We start from the raw sequence: 22,117 nt of genomic DNA, 5'->3' as shown, positions 1-22,117 counted from the left end.
GAAGTAGCAGTAGGACTAGGTGAATCCTCTTCCACAGAGGACCAACAGCAGTCCAGGTAAGGGAAGGGAATCCAATAGTAGGCCTCATAGTCAAAGTCTCCCTCTCCCCCCACTCCAGTTGTTAGGGAGCCCGCATGAAGACCAAGCTGCCCATCTGCTACAGATGCGCACGGGCCTGAGTCCAGCCCCTGCATGCTCTTCAGTTGATTGTTCAGTCTTTGTGAGCCCCCGGGGGCTCAGTGCTGTCCTTGACCCTCCCCCCCCAGCTCCCTCAATCCCATTCCCCACTCTTCCACACACTCCCTGAGCTCCACCTGAGGTCTGGCTGTGGGTCTCTGCATCTTTTCCCATCAGCGGCTGGGTGAAGCCCCTCAGAGATAGCAATGCTAGGCTCATATCTGCAAGCAGAGCGTGATTAATAGTAGCAGGGGCTGGCTCTCTCTCGTGGGACCGGTCTCATGTCGGGCCAGTAATTGGCCATTCCCTCAATCCTGCTCCACCTTAATCGCTGACTGTCTTGTAAGCAGCACAGATTTAAGGTCTAAAGTTTTGTGAATGGGTTGATGTCCCCCTCCCTCCAATGGAAGTTCTGCCCAACTACAGAAAGTGGCCACTTCAGTTTCCATATCCCCGCCTGCTAGGAGTCTCAACTAGGGTCAGCCCATAGACCCCCGGGAGCTTTCCTCATCCCAGATCTCTGGCTAGTCCCAGAGATATCCCCCCACTGGTTTCTGTTCTCTCCCTGCCCTCCTGTCCCCCCAACACCTGCTCACATCCCTATCCCCTCATCATCCCTCCCCCCAAGGTCCCTCCCTCCATCCACCTCTGATGCCTGTTTTATTCCCCTATTATTCTCATTCCCCTCTGAGTGGGAATCAAACATCTTCCCTTAGGCCCTCCTGTTACTTAGTTTCTTTGGGTCTATAGCCAAAGGTAGAACGCTTGTTCTTTCTGGGACTGAGTTACCTCATTCAGGATGCTATTTTCAAGTTCCATCTGTGGATTTCATGAAGCCATTGTTTTAATAGCTGAGTAGTATTCCATTGTATAAATGTACCACATTTTCTATGTCCATTCTTCTGTTGAAGAACATCTGGGCTGCTTCCAGTTTCTGCTATTACAAATAAAGCTGTTATTAACATAGTTGAGCTAGTGTCCCTGTGGTATAGTGGGGCGTTTTGGGGCATATGCCCAGGATTAGTATAGCCAAGTCTTGGAGTAGAACTATTCCCAATTTTCTGAGAAACCACCAAGTTAATTTTCAAAGTAGCTGTACAGGTTTGCAATCCCACCAGCAATGGAGAATTGCTCCTCTTGCTCCACATTCTTGCCAGCATGTGCTGTCATTTGAGTTTTTGATCTTAGCCACTGTGACAAGTGTAAGATAGACTCTCAGCGTTGTTTTGACTTGCGTTTCCCTGATAACCAATGATGGTGAACATTTCTTTAAGTGCTTCTTGACCATTCAAGGTTCTTTGACTGAGAATTCTCTGACTTTGTCGATTTGGATAATGTCCCTCTGCCTTTTAGTTAGTTTGGATAAGGGTTTGTCTATCTTGTTGATTTTCTCAAAGAACCAGCTCTTGGTTTTGCTGATTCCTTGAATTGTTCTCTTTCTTTCTAATTATTGATTAGCCCTGTTTGATTATTTCCTTCCATCTACTCCTCTTGGATGTGTTTGCTTCTTTTTGATCAAGAGTGTTAAGGTTTGCTCTTAAGTTGCTAGTATGAAATCTCACTAATTTCTTTATAAAAGACATTAGTGCTATGAAATATCCTTGGTACTGCTTTCCTTGTGCCCCATAAACCTCAGTATGTTGTGCATTTGTTTTCATTGAATTCTAGAAAGTCTGTTTCTTTATGTTTTCCTTGACTCAGTCATTGAATAGAGAGTTGTCCAGTTTCCATGGGTTTGTAGGCTATCTATTATTTCTCTTGTGGTTGAAGTACAGCTTTTATCTGTGGTGGTCTGACTAGATACAAAGGGTTATTTCAATTTTGCTGTATCAGTTGATGCTTGCTTTGTGACCAATTATATTGTCAGTTTTGGAGAAGGTTCTGTAAGGTGCTGAGAAGAAGGTATACTCTTTTGTGTTTGGGTGAAATGTTCTGTAGATTTCTGTTAGGTCCATTTGATTCATAATCTCTGTTTCATTATTTCTCTTTTTAGTTTCCATCTTGATGACTTGTCCATTTGTAAGAGTGAAGTGTTGAAGTATCATGCTATTAATGTATGGGGTTCAATGTGTGATTTAAACTTTAGCAATGTGTCTTTTATGAATGTGCATGACCTTGTATTTGGAGCATAGACATTCAGAATTGAGACATTATCTTTGTTGATTTTTCCTTTGATGAGTATTGAAGTTCTTTTGATTAATTTTGGCTTAAAGTCTATTGTATTAGATATTAGAATGGCTACTCCAGCTTGCTTCTTGGTCTGTTTTCTTGGAAAATCTTTTCCCATCCCTTTACTCTGAGGTAATATCTTTTTTTCTTTTTGCTGAGATGTGTTTCTTGAATGCAGCAGAATGATGGGTCCTGTTTTTTGCACCCAGTCTGTTTGCCCGTGTCTTTTTATTGGGGAACTGAGTCTATTGATTATGAGTGACAGTAATGACAATCAATTATCAATTCCTGTCATTTTGGTGGTGGTGGTGGTGGTGGTAGTTGTGGTGTGTGTGTGTGTGTGTGTGTGTGTGTGTGTGTGTGTGTGTGTGTGTGTGTGTGTGTGTTTGCTTCCCTTCCTTTGGTTTGCTGGGGTGGGTGGTATTTATTTCCTGTGTATTCTTGGGTGTTGTTAGTCTCCTTAGGTTAGAGTTTTCCTTTTAGTATCTTCTGAAGGGCTGGATCTATGGCTAGATATTGTTTAAATTTGGTTTTGTCATAAAATATCTTGTTTTTCCTATCTATGGTGATTGAAAGTTTTGCTGTGTATAGCAGTTTGGGTTGACAACTGTGGTTTCTTAGAGTCTACGAAACATCTGCCCAGGCCCTTCTGGCTTTTAGAGTCTCTATTGAAAATTCAAGTGTGATTCTGATATGTCTGCCTTTATATGTTTCTTGGTCTTTTCCCCTTGCAACTTTTAATATTCTTTCTTTGTTCTCTGTACATTTACTGTTTTAATTATTGTGTGGTGGGAAGATCTTCTGTTCTGGTCAAATCTATATGGTGCTCTGTAAGCTTCTTGTATGTATCTAGGAATATCTTTCTTTAGGTTGGGGAAATTTTCTTCTATGATTTTGTTGAAAGTATTTTTCTGGGCCCTGTAGCTGAGAATCTTTTTTATTCCTATTCTTAGATTTGGTCTTTTCATAGTGTCCCAGATTTCTTGAATGTTTTATGTCATGAGCTTTGTATATTTAGCATTTTTTTTGACCGATGTATACATTTCTTCAATTGTACTTTCTATGCCTGAGATTCTTTCTTCCATCGCTTGTATTCTGTTGGTGACACTTGCATCTGTAGTTCCTGTTCTCTTTCCTAGGTTTTTCCATCTACAGGATTCCCTCAGTTTGTGTTTCTCTATTGCTTCTATTTCCATTCTTCAATTCTTGGACATTTTCATTGCTTTCCTTCACCTGTTTGATTGTATTTTCCTTTATTTCTTTAAGGGATATATTCATTTCCTTTTTAAAGGCCTCTGTCATCTTTATAAAATTGGATTTAGGGTCATCTTCTTGTGCTTCCTCTGTTTCAGGATATCCAAGGCTTGCTGTAACAGGATAGTTGGGCTTTGGTGGTGTCATATTGCCCTTGGTTCTTGATGATTGTGCTTTTACGTTACCTTTTAGCCATCCAGTTGTCCCTGGTGTTGACTGGATGTTCCAGATGCCAACAGGACTCCTCAATGAGACAGGCAGAGAGCCATGAGCCTGACAGTGGATCTCAGGAAACAGCACACTGCTCATTTCTGATCGCTGTGCCTCAGGTGGACCCTCTGCTGGCTGTGCCCCTGGTAGACCCGGCAGGCAGGAGATTACCTGGGGAGGAATGTAAGCTGCATGCTCCTGGGGCTCTGCAAGTCTCCTCAGGAAGGCAGAGAGAACTATGGGCCAGAAGATAAAGGTCAGAGGACTGTATACAGCTCATCTCTGCTGGCCATGCCCCAGGTGGACTGGCCTGGCCTGAAGTTGGTTCTTTAACTGAGGTGTGATATAGAATTATGGAAGAGGTAATTCATAATTGTAATTAAGAAGATCCATATGGCTCTTGTATTTATTATTTGTTTACGATGTGATGTAGGTACTAATGTGCATGAAATTCTGTCTTTATTTGAAATATTTGTAAGATAAAAACTAAGTCAGTACAGGTCTTAATTTGTTGGGACAAGTTATGGTGTCATTTTGCAATTACTCCAGTCTTTCCTGCACTGAATTGTATTTGATCAAAGTCATGCCATTTCTCCAGTATCTCCAAACATTCTTAAGATGTTTTCTCTGGGGCTAACTCATCTCTGCCACAGATCTCTAACTGTTTGTAATCAAGCCGGGGACAGCAGTCCTTAATGCCTTCCTACTCAGGCATCCCTCCAACTGGTCCCCAGAGGCCCATTAAGGAGCAGTGTTAGTAAGCACCTGTCACATCTCTTGTATTCTGAGGCATCAGGTGGCTCCTGAGCAGTGACACACATGTGCACAGCTCACTTCAACAAAGGCAGCCCCCTGTGCCTCTTTTCTCTATAGCTCCCAGAGATCCACAGACCTGTAGGAAACTTTACTTCCAACTTATCATCTTTTACCAGCTTTATATTAGGAGTTATACAGGCTGTACATCCGAGTTTTTAAAAAAATATATTTTACCAAGCTCTCTGGTTTTAGCAGTTTTTAAGGGAAGAAAGTGCTTTATAACAGAAAATGGAACAATGAACTCATTTTATATTTATCCTTGTAGAGCCGTGTTTATTCAGTTCTTTCTTAAATTGTTATTTTTTTTTCTTGGCTACACTGCACAACCTATCTACTAATAATTCGCGTATTAGCATACTTGTCATTAGCGCGGCAGTATTATCTGTTAAATTTTCAGTATAGAATCCATGTGTTGAAATGATGGAAGTAAGCAGGAGAGGACATGGCTGTTTATCTAACCATTGGCCTTGGGGTAAATCGGGATTCACACTCATCTCTTCAAGCAGCCTAAATATCATTCGCTGACGTGAATCCGAGTCTTCCAAACGCCTGCTGATGTAAGTACACGAGCCCACTTTAGCCCGCACAGCAACTTGGCTGAAGTTGCTTTCACAGATATGATCCGCCCATCCATGTTAGGTCAAGGTTTTCATCCAAATACTTTCATTTATTCAGTTTATTTCCATGCCTGATGGTTGAGTGAGGGGTCGCAGGGCCAAATTCAAAGTTGAATTTCTAAGTTGAATTATTCTCTTTTTCCTTTTACAATTTTAATTTAATTTAAATTTGTGCGTGCGTGCATGCATGCACATGAGCACACATGTTCATGTGTGTTTCTGAGGCAGTCAGATTTCATGCCAGATCCTATGGAGCTGGAGTTACAGGCAGCTACCAGATGTGGGTCCTCGGCAAGAGCAATAAATAGGGGCTTGCTTCAGAGATAGTTCTTGGAAAAAGGTTTCATCAGGACAGAACATAGGGCCCCAGCACCTTCATACATCCCTGGTAGGGATGGCCACCCTCATATAATCTCAGCACTTGGAAAGCAGAAACGAGATCCCTAGAGTAAGCCACACACCCAGACTAGCCAAATTAGCTCTGGGTTCAAGTGAGAGACCCTTGCCTTAAAGTATAGCAATTGATCAAGGAAGACTCCTGACATCAATCTCTGGCCTCCAAATGCATGTTTATGTACGTGCTCACAGATGCATAAGAATGTATGCATGCATTCACACACATCACACAACCCCCAAATATAGAGTAAAATCAATAAGTGCTCATCAGCCCTGATGAGAAGGGATGTCAGAGAACAATAAGCCACAACATCACCCCTGATCATCATGTCAGCTCTTGGTCCCTGGGTCCTTACTGAACTCCACTTTGTTCCACTCTCAAATAAGAACATCGATTCTGAAAATCTCTCAAGCACAAAAACTCAGGACACAGCGGTGACGATGTATCTATTCTTACTGTTCATCTCATTTGATACCAATCCCAACAGTGTTGTGTCGGATGCTATCCATGTCGAGGGAGGATGCTGTAAATATCTCCCAGTGTCAACAATGAAGAGCATTCGATCTTCCTTGGCCCAGTAATAACCAGGGTCAAGCCCATTGTTTTCTGAAAATGTCCTGTGATTGTTGACATTGCTATTCTGTATCAGTCATTAGTTCTCATCAAAACTTCCAAAGAAGTCAGAGCGGGGAACGGGGGAAAAAAGGAGATAGAACTAGTCTAAACTTAGCAGTTTTCTCAGACAGTTGACATGATTACAGTTATCCTCTGCCCAAATGGGTTAAATAAGCCAATATTTACCAAGAAATCAGACATGATTAAAGTCTTGCTCTGCCCAAATGAGCTAAGTCCAGTCAATATTTACCAAGAAATTTCATAAAATGCTTAGTCTATGAGTCAAATTTTTGTCCCTTTGATCCCATTCTTAGTTTTACTATGTGTAGTAAAGTAAAACTAAATCAAAAAGGTTTTATTTAGGCTCCAAAACATCTGGCCTTCTGTGTAGTTAATTGCATTTCAAGGGTGGAATTATTAACATGTAAGATACAGTTTATAAAACCATGCTGTGTGTGAAGATCCTCTGCTCCTCCTTTTTGTAAGAAATGTCAGTGCTCCCCAGGAGGGAGAAGGTCGCCATGTTGATATTGCTGCTATAGCAATGTGATTTTAATGCCTTACATTCAAATTTAGAAGAAGAAAAAAGACATTGCAGGAAGGAATTTAATGAGAATGTCTTGTTTAAAATGCCTAATATCTAAAAACGACATTGTTGGTTAAACACCAGACTTTGTATAATTTGAAACTAGGTGAAGAAGAGGTGGCACTTGCCAGGTTGCATGAGAGATTCTTAGAATGACTCTTCCATAGTCTTTCTCTCCAACATTTGTTAGTCTGTACTTTGTGAAGGGCATTTCCTCTTAAATAGTCTGAAGCACAGTTAAGGTTCTACACTCTAAATATGTACAAGTTATCACATAGTTTTTGTATTAGTTTAACTATATAATTGTGCTATAACTTTATATAGAGTAAGAAAGAGGAAGTGTTTAGAATCAAGAAAATCTTTAAATATGTTTTTACTTTCAAAGATTCCTTAAAAGGTTATGATTATGTTCTTTTTGTTTTTTTCATAATCAATAGATAAACAGAGATGATAGATGATAAGTAGATAGGTAGATAGATGATAGATATGAGATAGATAGATAGAGGATAAGCTTACCTGTTTCAACAAAACCTGTGCCCTACCATTTCAAACGCAACTTAAAACAAAGATATTTTGTTTATAAATGTTTTAAAATATAATAAAATTCTGCAATTAAAATTACATAGGAACTAACATAATACCCTGAACTAACCCTGAAAGTATTGTATTAATTACACAAAATAATAAATACAAATCATGTATCACATATATAGCATGGTAAACATTGCTGTAAATGTTAATAATAAATAAAAACTAATTATCCCTTCCTATACTTCAAAATGTTGAAAGAAACATTTTAGAATTATTCTAAGTTAAATTAAATATTTATGACCTAGACCAAGCCCCAAATCTCTCTCTCTCTCTCTCTCTCTCTCTCTCTCTCTCTCTCTCTCTCTCTCTCTCTCACACACACACACACACACACACACACACACACTTTTCCTCAAATGCGTAAGTAAGGTTTTCTCCTCTAAGAAGAAGAAACTAAGAGTTTGTCTGTACCTCAACTTGTGATGTACACTGTCTGGCCAAGAAGTTACAACTTGAGTGATTTTAAAAAAATGAAAAACTTTCTGGCATTTTCTAGTTCTAGATCTTAAAAATATTTTCCAAGAATCATAATATATGTTTACTTAGCTTTTAAAAACCATGTCTGGTCAACTTGTTTTTATATTAAAATATATTATAGTAAAAACAGCTCGTCAGAAGTCTCTAAGATTCTTAGTTTTTAGTACTTTGCTCTTATTCAAGGCAGAGGAGCAGAAAGTTAGATGTTACAGAGACCCTGGTCACTCAGTTCTTTCTGGAGGGAAATTCGAGATCCAGACCAGACTATACTAACTGGCCTGCACATCTGTATTGGGCATTGAGTGCCAGGCTGCAGTGGGCCAAGGCACTTGAGATTGCAACAAGTTTTGGTGGTGGTGTTAGTTTTAGCCTTTTTTAAAAAAAATTAAAATATCATTCCATTGAGCTAGGCATCACACACACACACACACACACACACACACTCACACACACTCACACACAAATACACAATCATTCCCAGCCCATTCCTCTTCCTCCCCCAAAACCTCCCATATCCCCCTTCCTTCTAATTTCTGGCCTCTTTTTCTTTATTATTACATATGTATGGAAATATAAATACGACCTGCAGAGCGTGTTTGGTGTTTCTTGTGTGTACATAGTTTCAGGGCTGACCACTTGGTATTCCAGCTGCTGTCCCCTGGGGTGGATCATTTCTCCTGTTCTCAGAATCCCTTAGTTGCCTATAGTTCTTTATCTAGAGGTGGCGCCCATGAGATTTCCCACTTCCAACATCATGTCTGTTTGTGTTGTTCTTGTTTGGGTCTTGTTTGGGCGGCCATATTGTTAAGACATCATGGATAAAGCTTCTCTGTTATTTTGAGGAGATCCATTTCCTGGCAGATCTCCTGGTCCTCTGGTGGTTACAATGTTCTTCTTTGGCAATGTTCCCTAAGTCTTGGGTGCATGAGTTGTGTCACAGATGTATCCACTGGGACTGGACACCCTATGATTACCCCGTGTACTGGCTGGTTTTGTGTGTCAACTTGACACAAGCTGGAGTTATCACAGAGAAAGGAGCCTCAGTTGACGAAATGCTTCCATGAGACCCAGCTGTAAGGCATTTTCTCAACTAGTGATCAAGGGGGGGAGGACCCAGCCCATTGTGGGTGGTGCCGTCCCTGGGCTGGTGGTCTTGGGTTCTATAAGAGAGCAAGCTGAGCAAGCCAGGGGAAGTAAGTCAGTAAGTAACATCCCTCCATGGCCTCTGCATCAGCTCCTGCCTCCTGACCTGCTTGAGTTCCAGTCCTGACGTCCTTTGGAAATGAAACAGCAATGTGGAAGTAAAAGCTCAATAAACCCTTTCCCCCCAAACTTGCTTCTTGGTCATGATGTCTGTGCAGGAATAGGAACCCAGACTAAGACACCCAGAGAGTTGTTCTCTTCGTTTTGAACAGCTGTGGTTTTCTGTAAGTCTGTCTGTCCTTCAGTGAAGGTTGCAAGCATATTTATGGGTATAAGGATAAATATTTAGAGTGCAGTTGGGAATTATGCTGGTTTAGTAGAAAGCTATAGTTTCAAAAATCAAACAACAAAAGCCAATTTCTGTCTAGCCCTCCAGCACTGGGAGAACCAGTGGTCTAACTTGTCTCATGCTTCATTGTTGTCTCCTAAGCCCAAACATCACCTCACCAGAAAGCTTGCAAATGGCCCTCAGCTGCAGCCATGCCCAACCAACCTCATTCCCAGCTGTTTTCTCCGTAACAATTATTACCTTATTAAACAGCTCATTAGTTTGTCTGTGTATGCACCTTCAGTCCTCCCTCACCACAGTGTGGGCTCCCTGAGAACGCTTTGCTCAGTGTTGACAGCAGCATCTGCTATTATGTTATCAATATTAATTCATTAATTATAAAATTAATGAGTAAATCATTGAAAACAATCAGTTGGTTAGACTTATGGAAACAGTTGGCTCTTGTTTGCATCCTTGTATAGTTTAGAGTTTGGAGACTGGACCTGGATAAACCTTCGTGGCTAGTTAGATTTACACCACTGTTTTCCAAGTATCTGACTCTGGGTATAAACTTTGATGTGGCATACATGGCACAAGGGCCCTCTATCTATCATGGGTCTCCATATACACTGCAGGCAAACACATCTAAATCCATTAAACCACCCAAGGCATACTCCAGCTCTCGGGATGCAGCACTTGGCATTGTTGTGGTGCTGGCCTTGACCCTAAATATCCACTCTGATGCGGACACCTGCCTACGCTCCGAGTCAGTGCTCTTGTATTGTTCGCTGTGTGTCAGCCAGCAGAAAACTGTCTTGTTTTAGTAAGTTTGTAAGTGTGGTCAGTGTCGAAGGAAAAAAGTACACGGGTAGGGATGGGGATGAATCAGAGAGAGTCTCAGAGGGGAGAGAAGAGGTGTGGAGAACTAGTGTAGGGCAGGGATGTGGAAGAAGGAGCAGAGATGGCACACGGAGGTTCAGCCAGAATACTTCCCAGGAAAGTAAAGCTCTTCTTTTCCTTTCCCCCATCCTCCTCCCTGCTCCCTACCTCCCACCTCTCCCTCCATCCTCCCTCCTTTCTGCCACCTCCTTCCCCTCCCTTCTCCTCTCTTCCCTCCCTCCTCCTCCCCCCTCCTCCCTTCCCCCACCCTCCCTTCTTGCCTCTTTCTTTTTCCACTTACATTCCTGAGCAAAAAGATTCTTGGAAATTCTGATACCATTTGCAACAGCTAATTAATTCAGTTGTATTTTGTATTTCACCAACTTTCTACTTTGTTACCATGAATGTGTATTTTTAAGATTTTTTTTAAGATGAGAGGATGGAATTTATTTAACAATTTGCTCACTTCGTTTATAATTTTAAGCATCTAGACATATGGTGTGTGGGCCCTCATTTGGATCTCACTATGGATCCACAGTTTCTAAGAACAGGCCTTCAAGGAAGAGAATGGATCCTTCCCTCCCAATTCTCTGGGCTGCTTACTTTTCTCACAAACGTGGCAGCTTGCAGTAACTTATGAATTAAGTTTTTTTTTTAAATAACACATCAGAAATAAAATGCTTTGGCTCAGAAATGTTCGCTGGAGTTCCCTCATGCATTTCAAGCAGATGTCAGCTGTCTGAACCCTTTCTCTAGGTTCAGCTGAGCTGGTGCAGGAAGATCAGCTCAGACATAGGCAGTGGACACTGGCTATCAGCTACTGCTGACCGGAGTCCTCCCACTTCAGCAGAGTCCTGCTGTGTAACTCAACTTGCAGAAAGAGAGAGCTCAAGAGAAGCCGGCCAACGACTCTGGCCTTTTAACAGTATTAATCCATTCAGACTCAAAGCAGGCCAACCCAGACCATCATAATCCTCATCAGTCTACACATGCCCGCAGCACCCCCACCAGAGACTTCTCAGAGTAGCACAAGTTTTCTGGTCCATCAGAAATGTCAAGAGGCCCTTAAAGAAATGCAGGAAAACACAAGTAAACAAGTAGAAGTCCTTAAAGAGGAAACACAAAAATCCCTGAAAGAACTACAGGAAAACACAACCAAACAGGTGAAGGAATTGAACAAAACCATTCAGAATTTAAAAATGGAAATAGAAACAACAAAGAAAACACAAAGGGAGACAACCCTGGATATAGAAAACCTAAGGAAGAGACAAGGATTCGAAGATACAAGCATCACCTACAGAATACAAGAGATAGAAGAGAGAATCTCAGGGGCAGAAAATACCATAGAAAACATGACACAACTGTTAAAGATAATATAAAACACAAAAAGCTCCTAGCCTAAAACATCCAGGAAATCCAGGACACAATGAGAAGATCAAACCTAAGGAATATAGGTAGAGAAGAAAGTTAAGACTCCCAACTTAAAGGGCCAGTAAATATATTCAACAAAATTATAGAAGAAAACTTCCCTAACCTAAAGAAAGAGATGCCCATAAACATACAAGAAGCCTACAGAACTCCAAATAGATTGGACCAGAAGAGAAATTCCTCCCATCACATAATAGTTAAAACACCAAATGCACAAAACAAAAAAAGACTATTAAGGGAAAAAAGGTCAAGTGACATATAAAGGCAGGCCTATAAAAATAACACCAGACTTCTCACCAGAGACTATGAAAGCCAGAAGATCCTGGGCAGATTTCATACAGACCCTGAGAGAACACAAATGCCAGCCCAAGCTACTGTATCCAGCAAAACTCTCAATTAACGTAGAAGGAGAAACCAAGATATTTCATGACAAAACCAAATTTACACAATATCTTTCTACAAATCCAGCCCTACAAAGGATAATGCATGGAAAAGTCCAACACAAGGAGAGAAACTACCCCATACAGAAAGGAGGACTATAATCTCCTTTCAATGAAGCCAAAAGAGAGACACACAAATATAATTCCACCTCTAACAATGAAAATAACAGGGAGCAACAATCACTATTCCTTAATATCTTTTCAACATCAACAGACTCAATTACCCAATAAAAAGACATAGACTAGCAAACTAGATACATAAAGAGGACCCAGCATTTTTGCTGTATTCAGGAACACACCTCAGAGACAAAGACAGACACTACCTCAGAGTAAATAGCTGGAAAACAACTTTCCAAGCAATGGCCCAAAGAAACAAGCTGGAATTGCCTTCTAATATCAAATAAAATTGACTTTCAACCAAAAGTCATTAAAAAAATAAGGAAGGACACTTCATATTCATTAAAGGAAAAATCTACCAAGATGAACTCTCAATCCTAAATATCTATGCTCCAAATGCAAGGGCAATTACATACATAAAAGAAACCTTACTAAAGCTCAAAGCACACATTGCATCTCACACAATAATAGTAGGAGATTTCAACACCCCACTCTCATCAATGGACAGATCATGGAAACTGAAATTAAACAGAGGCATAGAGAAACTAACAGAAGTTATGAACCAAATGGATTTAACAGATATTTTCAGAACATTCCATCCTAAACCAAAATGATATACCTTCTTCTCAGCTCCTCATGGTACTTTCTCCAAAATTGACCATATAATTGGTCAAAAAACGGGCCCAACAGGTACAGAAAGATAGAAATAATCCCATGGGTGCTATCAGACCACCACGGCCTAAAACTGGTCTTCAATAACAATAAGGGAAGAATGCCCACATATACATGGAAGTTGAACAATGCTCTACTCAATGATAACCTGGTCAAGGAAGAAATAAAGAAAGAAATTAAAGACTTCTTAGAATATAATGAAAGTGAAAATACAACACACCCAAACTTATGGGACACAATGAAAGCTGTGCTAAGAGAAAAACTCATAACTCTGAGTGCCCACAAAAAGAAACAGGAGAGAGCATGTGTCAGCAGCTTGACAGTACATCTAAAAGCTCTAGAAGAAAAAGAAGCAAATACACCCAGGAGGAGTAGAAGGCAGGAAATAATCAAACTTGGGGCTGAAATCAACCAAGTAGAAACAAAAAGGACTAAACAAAGAATCAACAAAACAAGGAGCGGGTTCTTTGAGAAAAATCAACAAAATAGATAAACCCTTAGCCAGACTAACCAGAGGACACAGAGAGTGTATCCAAATTAACAAAATCAGAAATGGAAAAGGGAGACATAACAACAGAATCTGAAGATATAGAAAAAAATCAACAGATCCTACTACAAAAGCCTATATTCAACAAAACTGGAAACTCTGGAGGAAGTGGACAATTTTCTAGACAGATACTAGGTACCAAAGTTAAATCAGGAACAAATAAACCATCTAAACAACCCCATAACTCCTAAAGAAATAGAAGCAGTCATTAAAAGTCTCCCAACCAAAAAGAGCCCAGGACCAGATGGGTTCAGTGCAGAATTCTATCAGACCTTCATAGAAGACCTTATACCAATACTGTCCAAATTATTCCACAAAATTGAAACAGATGGAGCACTACCAAATTTGTTCAATGAAGCCACAATTACTCTTATACTGAAACCACACAAAGACCCAACAAAGAATGAGAACTTCAGAACAATTTCCCTTATGAATATTGACACGAAAATACTCAATAAAATTCTTGCCAACCGAATCCAAGAACACATCAAAACGATCATCCATCATGATCAAGTAGGCTTCATCCCAGGCATGCAGGGATGGTTTAATATATGGTTTAATATATTAAAACCATCAACATAATCCACTATATAAACAAACTCAAAGGCAAGAACCACATGATCATTTCATTAGATGCTGAGAAAGCATTTGAAAAACTTCAAAACCCCTCCATGATAAAAGTCCTGGCCTGGAAAGATCAGGAATTCAAGGCCCTTATCTAAACATAGTAAAAGCCATATACAGCAAACCAGTAGCTAACACCAAACTAAATGGAGAGAAACTTGAAGCAATCCCACTAAAATAAGGGCTAGACAAGGCTGCCCACTCTCTCCCTACTTATTCAATATAGTACTCGAAGTCCTAGTCAGAGCAATCAGACAACGAAAAGAGGTCAAAGAGATACAAATTGGAAGGGAAGAAATCAAAATATCACTATTTGCAGAAGATATGATAGTATATTTAAGTGACCCGAAAAATTCCACCAGAGAACTACTTAACCTGATAAACAACTTCAGCAAAGTGTCAGGGTATAAAATTAACTCAAACAAAACAGTAGCCTCCTTCTACTCAAAGGATAAACAGGATGAGAAAGAAATTAGGGAAATACTCCTCCTTAAATGGGGGGAAATATCCATAGGAGGGGATATGGAAGCAAAGTTTAGAGCAGCAATTCAAGGAACGGCCATTCAGAGCCTGCCCCACATGTAGCCCATATATATACAGCCACCAAAACTAGATAAGATTGATGAAGCTAAAAAATGCATTCGGAAAGGGAACAGATATAGATCTCTCCTGAGAGACACAGCCAGAGCATGTCCAATACAGAGGTCAATGCTAGCAGAAAATCACTGAACTGAGAACAGGACCCCCTTGGGGGGGAATTAGAGGAAGAATTGAAAAAATTGATGGGGGGCTTGCAACCCCATAAGAACAACAATGCCAACCTACCAGAGCTTCCAGGGACTAAACCACTACCGAAAGACTATACATGGACTGACAGGGCTCCAACTGCATATGTAGCAGAGGATAGCCTTGTTGGGGCACCAATGGAAGGAGAAGCCCTTGGTCCTGCCAAGGTTGGACCCCCAGTGCAATAGAATATGGGGGGACGGTAAGGGGGATATGTGAGGGGAATATCCGTATGGGGGAGGGGAAAGGGAGGGAATGAGGGCTTGTGGACAGGAAACTGGGAAGCAGAACAACATTTGAAATGTAAGTAAAGAAATATACCTAATTAAAAAAAGAAAAAAAAAAGAACTTAGGAAAATGACACCCTTCACAATAGTCCCAAATAATATAAAATACCTTGGTGTGACTTTAACCAAACAAGTGAAAGATCTGTATGACAAGAACTTCAAGTCTGTGAGGAAAGAAATTGAAGAAGATCTCAGAAGATGGAAAGATCTCCCATGATCATGGATTGGCAGAATTAATATAGTAAAAATGGCCCTTTTGCAAAAAGCAATCTACAGATTCAATGCAATCCCCATCAAAATTCTAATCCTATTCTTCATGGAGTTAGAAGGAACAATTTGCAAATTCATCTGGAATAACAAAAAAACCAGGACAGCGAAAACTATCCTCAACAATAAAAGAACTTCTGGGGAAATCACCATCCCTGACCTCAAGCTGTATTACAGAGCAATAGTGATAAAAACTGTATGGTATTGGTACAGAGATAGGCAGATAGACCAGTGGAATAGAACTGAAGACCCAGAAATGAACCCACACACCTATGGTCACTTGATCTTTGACAAAGGAGCTAAAACCATCCAATGGAAAAAAGATAGCATTTTCAGCAAATGGTGATGGTTCAACTGGAGGTCAGCATGTAGAAGAATGCAGATCGATCCATGCTTATCACCCTGTACAAAGCTTAAATCCAAGTGGATCAAGGACCTCCACATCAAATCAGATACACTCAAACTAATAGGAAAAAAAGTGGGGAAGAGTCTCAGACACATGGGCACTCGGGAAAATTTCCTGAACAAAACACCAATGGCTTATGCTCTAAGATCAAGGATCGGCAAATGGGATCTCATAAAACTGCAAAGCTTCTGTAAGGCAAAGGACACTGTGGTTAGGAAAAAACGGCAACCAACAGATTGGGAAAAGATCTTTACCAATCCTACATCTGGTAGAGGGCTAATATCCAAAATATACAAAGAACTCATGAAGTTAGACTCCAGAAAATCAAATAATTCTATTAAAAATGGGGTACAGAGCTAAACAAAGAATTCACAGCTGAGAAATACCAAATGGCTGAGAAGCACCTAAAGAAATGTTCAACATCCTTAGTCATCAGGGAAATGCAAATCAAAACAACCCTGAGATTCAACCTCACACCAGTCAGAATGGCTAAGATCAAAAACTCAGGTGACAGCAGATGCTGGCAAGGATGTGGAGAAAGAGGAACACTCCTCCATTATTGGTGGGATTGCAACCTGGTACAATCACTCTGGAAATCAGTCTGGAGGTTCCTCAGAAAATTGGATATCGAACTACCTGAGGACCCAGCTATACCTGTCCTGGGCATATACCCAAAAGATGCTCCAACATATAACAAAGACACATGCTCCACTATGTTCATAGCAGCCTTATTTATAATAGCCAGAAGCTAGAAAAAACCCAGATGCCCTTCAACAGAGGAATGGATTCAAAAAATGTGCTGCATCTACACAATGGAATATTATTCAGCTATCAAAAACAATGACTTCATGAAATTCATAGACAAGTGGAGTGAAATAGAAAATATCATCCTGAGCGAGGTAACCCAATCACAGAAAAACACACTTGGTATGCATTCACTGTTAAGTGGATATTAGCACAAAAGCTCGAATTACACAAGATGTAATCTATAGACCACAAGAAGCTCAAGAATCAGAATGATTAAAATGAGGATGCTCCCACTCGTTCTTGAAAGGGGAAAAAAATCCATAGGAGGAGATATGGAAGCAAAGTTTAGAGCAGAGACTGAAGGAACGGCCATTCAGAGCCTGCCCCACATGTTGCCCATATATATATACAGCCACTAAAACTAGATTGATGAAGCTAAAACGTGCTTGCTGAAAGGAACTGTATATAGATCTCTCCTGGCAGACACATCCAGAGCATGTCCAATACAGAGGTCAATGCTAGCAGAAAATCACTGAACTGAGAACAGGACCCCATTTAGGGGAATGAGAGGAAGGATTGAAAGAGTTGAAGGGGTTTGCAACCCCATAACAACAACAATGCCAACCAACCAGAACTTCCAGGGGCTACCAAAACCACTACCAAAAGACTATACATGGACTGACCCAGGACTTCAACTGCATATGTAGCAGAGAATAGCCTTGTTGGGGCACCAGTGGAAGGAGAAGCCCTTGGTCCTGCCAAGGTTGGACTCCCAGTGCATGGGAATGTTGGGGGGCAGTAAGGGAGGTGGATGGGGGAACACCCATATTGGGGAGAGGGTGGGGATGTGGGCTTATGGACAGGAAACCAGGAAAGGGAATACCATTTGAAATGTAAATAAAGAAATATATCTAATAAAAAATTAAAAAAGAAAAGAAATGTCAGGAGGCAAATTATCCAAGTGTCCTTAGACAGTTCTTGCTCTAACCCTGGATCTAATGTAGATCCAAGGGCTGCTCTAATCCCTGGAAGGTGGAAGCCAAACAAAACTGGTGAGAATCTTCTCTAAATAGCCAACTTGAGGCTTCTCCAGTAAGACAGAAAGAAATGTCCTACTTTGATAATAAAATCATACACACAGGGAGAGAAAAAAGTGAGACTTGGGAGAGTCTAGATTCTTCCTACGGAGCAAGACATAATACTTGTCTTTCTGAGCCTGGCTTATCTCACTTGACACAGTAGTTTCGAATGTCAGGCATTTTTCTGCAAATGTGCTTCTTTGTAGGCAAACAGAGCTCTGCTGTACGCGTCCATTTCCTCTGTCCTTCATCTGTGGATGGCCTTCTAAGCCAAGTCTATATCTCGGCTACTGTGTGGAGATACGCAGCATGCATGAATGTCAGCATGTCACTCTTGTTTGCCGACTCCGACGTTTTTGTTGTATGCCCAAGGGTGTTAGAGCTGAATTATACGGTGGTTCTACTTTTAGTTTTGAGATACCTCCTACTGATATTATGGTGGTTGGACCAGTTTATGTTCTACAAGTATCTCATTAGCTGGACCTTCCTCACGTTCTCACTAGCATTTCTTGCTGCTTTGTTTTGTTTTGTCTGTTTGTTTGTTTGTTTTGTAATGGCCATCCTGAATGGTATGAAACGGAATCCCAATGTAACTGTAATGTTCACTTTACTGATGACCAGGAATAAGATTTTTCATATGTATTGGTCATGCATACGTCTTCTTTTGGGAGCTGTCTGTTCAGCTCAGACGCCTGTTTGTTGATTCGATGATTTAGGTTCCTGAGTTCTTTATAGATTCTAGATATGAACCCTCCTACCAGATGTATAATTGATGCAGACTTTTCTTTCATGTTAATTTTGCATCCTACTTTGCTGAAAGTTTCTATTGTATTGGAGATGTTTCTGGTTGAGTAGAGTCATATCATCTGCAGATTGGGAAAATTTGGCATTTTCCTTTCCTGTTTGTATCCTTTCTCTGTCTTACTACCCTAGCTAGAACCTTAAGCACAATACCAAATAGTGGAAGAAACTATTCTATTATTCCTTATCTTAGAGAAAATGCTCTCCAATTCTTCCCATTGGTATAATGTAGACTGTAATGTTTAGTCTGTATTATGTTGACATATGTTTTTCCCAGTGCCAGTTTCTTTGGGGGCTTGTATAATAACAGGATAGTAATTTTGCCCAGTTTTTTTCTACATCTATTGAAATGTTGTGGGATTTCTGTTCCTGATTCTATTTAAGTGCTAAATTAATTTGGTGGTTTGCACATATTGAACCATCTTTGCATCTTTGGAAATCCAACGTGATCATGATATATGATCTTAATGTATTGCTGAATTAATTTTGCAATATCGTATTAAGAATTCAGTATTCTATAATCATCATCGAAACTGGGTTATAATTGTTGCACTTACTTGTTTGCTCTATCTTTATCTGGTTTTGGTATCATGGCAATGATAGTAGCATAGAATGGTATTCTTTCCTTCCCTGTTTAATGAATTCTATTGAGAAGCATTGATGTTACTGCTTCTTTAAAAGTCTAATAACATTCAACTGTGACTTCATCTGATTCTGTAATTCTTTGTTGGGAGGCTTGTACTATCTCAATCTCATTGCTTATATAGCTACAAATTGCTCGTTATTATCCTTTTATTTGGTAGTACATGTATCTCTAAGCGTGTATCCATTACTATTCTTCTATATTTTCTTTTTCCATTTTTATTAACTTGGGTATTTCTTATTTACATTTTGATTATTATTCCCTTTCCTGGTTTCCCGGCCAACATACCTCTAATCCCTCCCTCTCCCCTTCTCTATGGGTGTTCCCCTCCCCATCCTCCCCACATTACTGCCCTCCCCCCAACAATCACGTTCACTGAGGGTTCAGTCTTGGCAGGACCAAGGGCTTCCCCTTCTACTGGTGCCCGTACTAGGCTATTCATTGCTACCTATGAGGTTGGAGCCCAGGGTCAGTCCATGTACAGTCTTTAGGTAGTGGCTTAGTCCCTGGAAGCTATGGTTGCTTGGCATTGTTGTTCATATGAGGTCTCGAGCCCCTTCAAGCTCTTCCAGACCTTCAAGCTCTTCCTTCAACGGGGGTCCCAATCTCAGTTCAGTGGTTTGCTGCTGGCATTCGCCTATGTATTTGCTGTGTTCTGGCTGTGTCTCTCAGGAGAGATCTACATCCGGTTCCTGTCAGCCCGCACTTCTTTGCTTCATCAATCTTATCTAGTTTGGTGGCTGTATATGTATGGGCCACATGTGGGGCAGACTCTGAATGGGTGTTCCTTCTGCCTCTATTCTAAACTTTGCCTCCCTATTCCCTCCCAAGGGTATTCTTCTTCCCCTTTTAAAGAAGTAGTGAAGCATTTGCATTTTGGTCATCCTTCTTGATTTTCATGTGCTCTGTGCATCTAGGGTATTTCGAGCATTTGGGCTAGTAGCCACTTATCAATGAGTGCATACCATGTGTGTTTTTCTGTGATTGGATTACCTCACTCAGGATGATATTTTCCAGTTCCATCCATTTGCCTATGAATTTCATAAAGTCATTGCTTTGATAGCCAAGTAATATTCCATTGTGTAGATAAATACATTTTCTGTATCCATTCCTCTGTTGAAGGGCATCTGGGTTCTTTCCAGCTTCTGGCTATTATAAATAAGGCTACAGAACATAGTGGAGCATGTGTCTTTGTTATATGTTGGGGCATCTTTGGGCATATGCCCAAGAGAGGTATAGCCATGCGTCCTTAGGTAGTTCAATGTCCAATTTTCTGATACTGATTTCCAGAATGGATGTACCAGTCTCCAATCCCACCAATAATGGGGGAGTGTTCCTCTTTCTCCACATCCTTGCCAGCATTTGCTGTCACCTGTGTTTTTGATCTTAACTATTCTCACTGGTGTGAGGTGAAATCTCAGGGTTGTATTGATTTGCATTTCCCTTATGACTAAAGATGTTGAACATTTCTTAAGGTGTTTCTCAGCCATTCAGCATTCCTCAGATATGAATTCTTTGTTTAGCTCTGAACCCTATTTTTTAATAGGGTTATTTGTCTCCCTACAGTCTAACTTCTTGAGTTCTCTGTATATTTTGGATATAAGCCCTCTCTCAGTTGTAGGATCGGTAAAGATCTGTTCCCGATCTGTTGGTTTCCATTTTGTCCTAACGACAGTGTCCTTTGCCTTACAGAAGCTTTGCAGTTTTATGAGATCTCATTGTCAATTCTTGATCTTAGAGCATAAGCCATTGGTGTTTTATTCAGGAAATTTTCTCCAGTGCCCATGTGTTCGAGATTCTTCCCCACTTTTTCTTCTATTAGTTTGAGTGTATCTGGTTTGATGTGGAGATCCTTGAACCACTTGGACTTAAGCTTTGTACAGGGTGATAAGCATGGATTGATCTGCATTCTTCTACATGCTGACCTCCAGTTGAACCAGCACCATTTGCTGAAAATGCTATCTTTTTTCCATTGGATGGTTTTGGCTCCTTGGTCAAAAATCAAGTGACCATAGATGTGTGGGTTCATTTCTGGGTCTTCAATTCTATTCCACTGGTCTATCTGTCTGTCTCTGTACCAATACCATGCAGTTTTTATCATTATTGCTCTGTAATACTGCTTGAGTTCAGGGATAGTGATTCCCCTGGAAGTCCTTTTATTGTTGAGGATAATTTTAGCTATCCTGGGTTTTTTGTTATTCCAGATGAATTTGCAAATTGTCTGTCTAACTCTTTGAAGAATTGGATTGGTATTTTGATGGGGATTGCATTGAATCTGTAGATCGCTTTTAGTAAAATGGCCATTTTTACTATATTAATCCTGCCAATCCATGATCATGGGAGATCTTTCCATCTTCTGAGATCTTCTTCAATTTCTTTCTTCAGAGGCTTGAAGTTCTTATCATACAGATCTTTCACTTGCTTGGTTAAAATGACACCGAGGTATTTTATATTATTTGGGACTATTATGAAGGGTGTCATTTCCCTAATTTCTTTCTCGGCTTGTTTCTTTTGTTTAGAGGAAGGCTACTAAGAGATAATTTTAAACCCAGCCACTTTGCTGAAGGTGTTTATCAGCTTTAGTAGTTCTCTGGTGGAACTTTGGGGGTCACTTAAATATACTATCATATCATCTGCAAATAGTGATATTTTGACTTCTTCTTTTCCAATATGTATCCCTTTGATCTCCTTTTGTTGTCTGATTGCTCTGGCTAGAACTTCAAGAACTATATTGAATAAGTAGGGAGAGAGTAGGCAGCCTTGTCTAGTCCCTGATTTTAGTGGGATTGCTTCAAGTTTCTCTCCATTTAGTTTAATGTTAGCGACTGCTTTGTTGTATATGGCTTTTACATTGTTTAGGTATGGGCCTTGAATTCCTATTCTTTCCAGGACTTTTATCATGAAGGGGTGTTGAATTTTGTCAAATGCTTTCCCAGCATCTAATGAAATGATCATGTGGTTTTTATCTTTCAATTTGTTTATATAGTGGATTACATTGATGGTTTTCCATTTAT

The sequence above is a fragment of the Rattus rattus genome, chromosome 3, assembly GCF_011064425.1.
Source record: "Rattus rattus isolate New Zealand chromosome 3, Rrattus_CSIRO_v1, whole genome shotgun sequence".
Classification (NCBI taxonomy): Eukaryota; Metazoa; Chordata; class Mammalia; order Rodentia; family Muridae; genus Rattus; species Rattus rattus.
The sequence above is the reverse complement of the archived record's forward strand: the minus strand, read 5'-3'. Positions refer to the sequence as shown.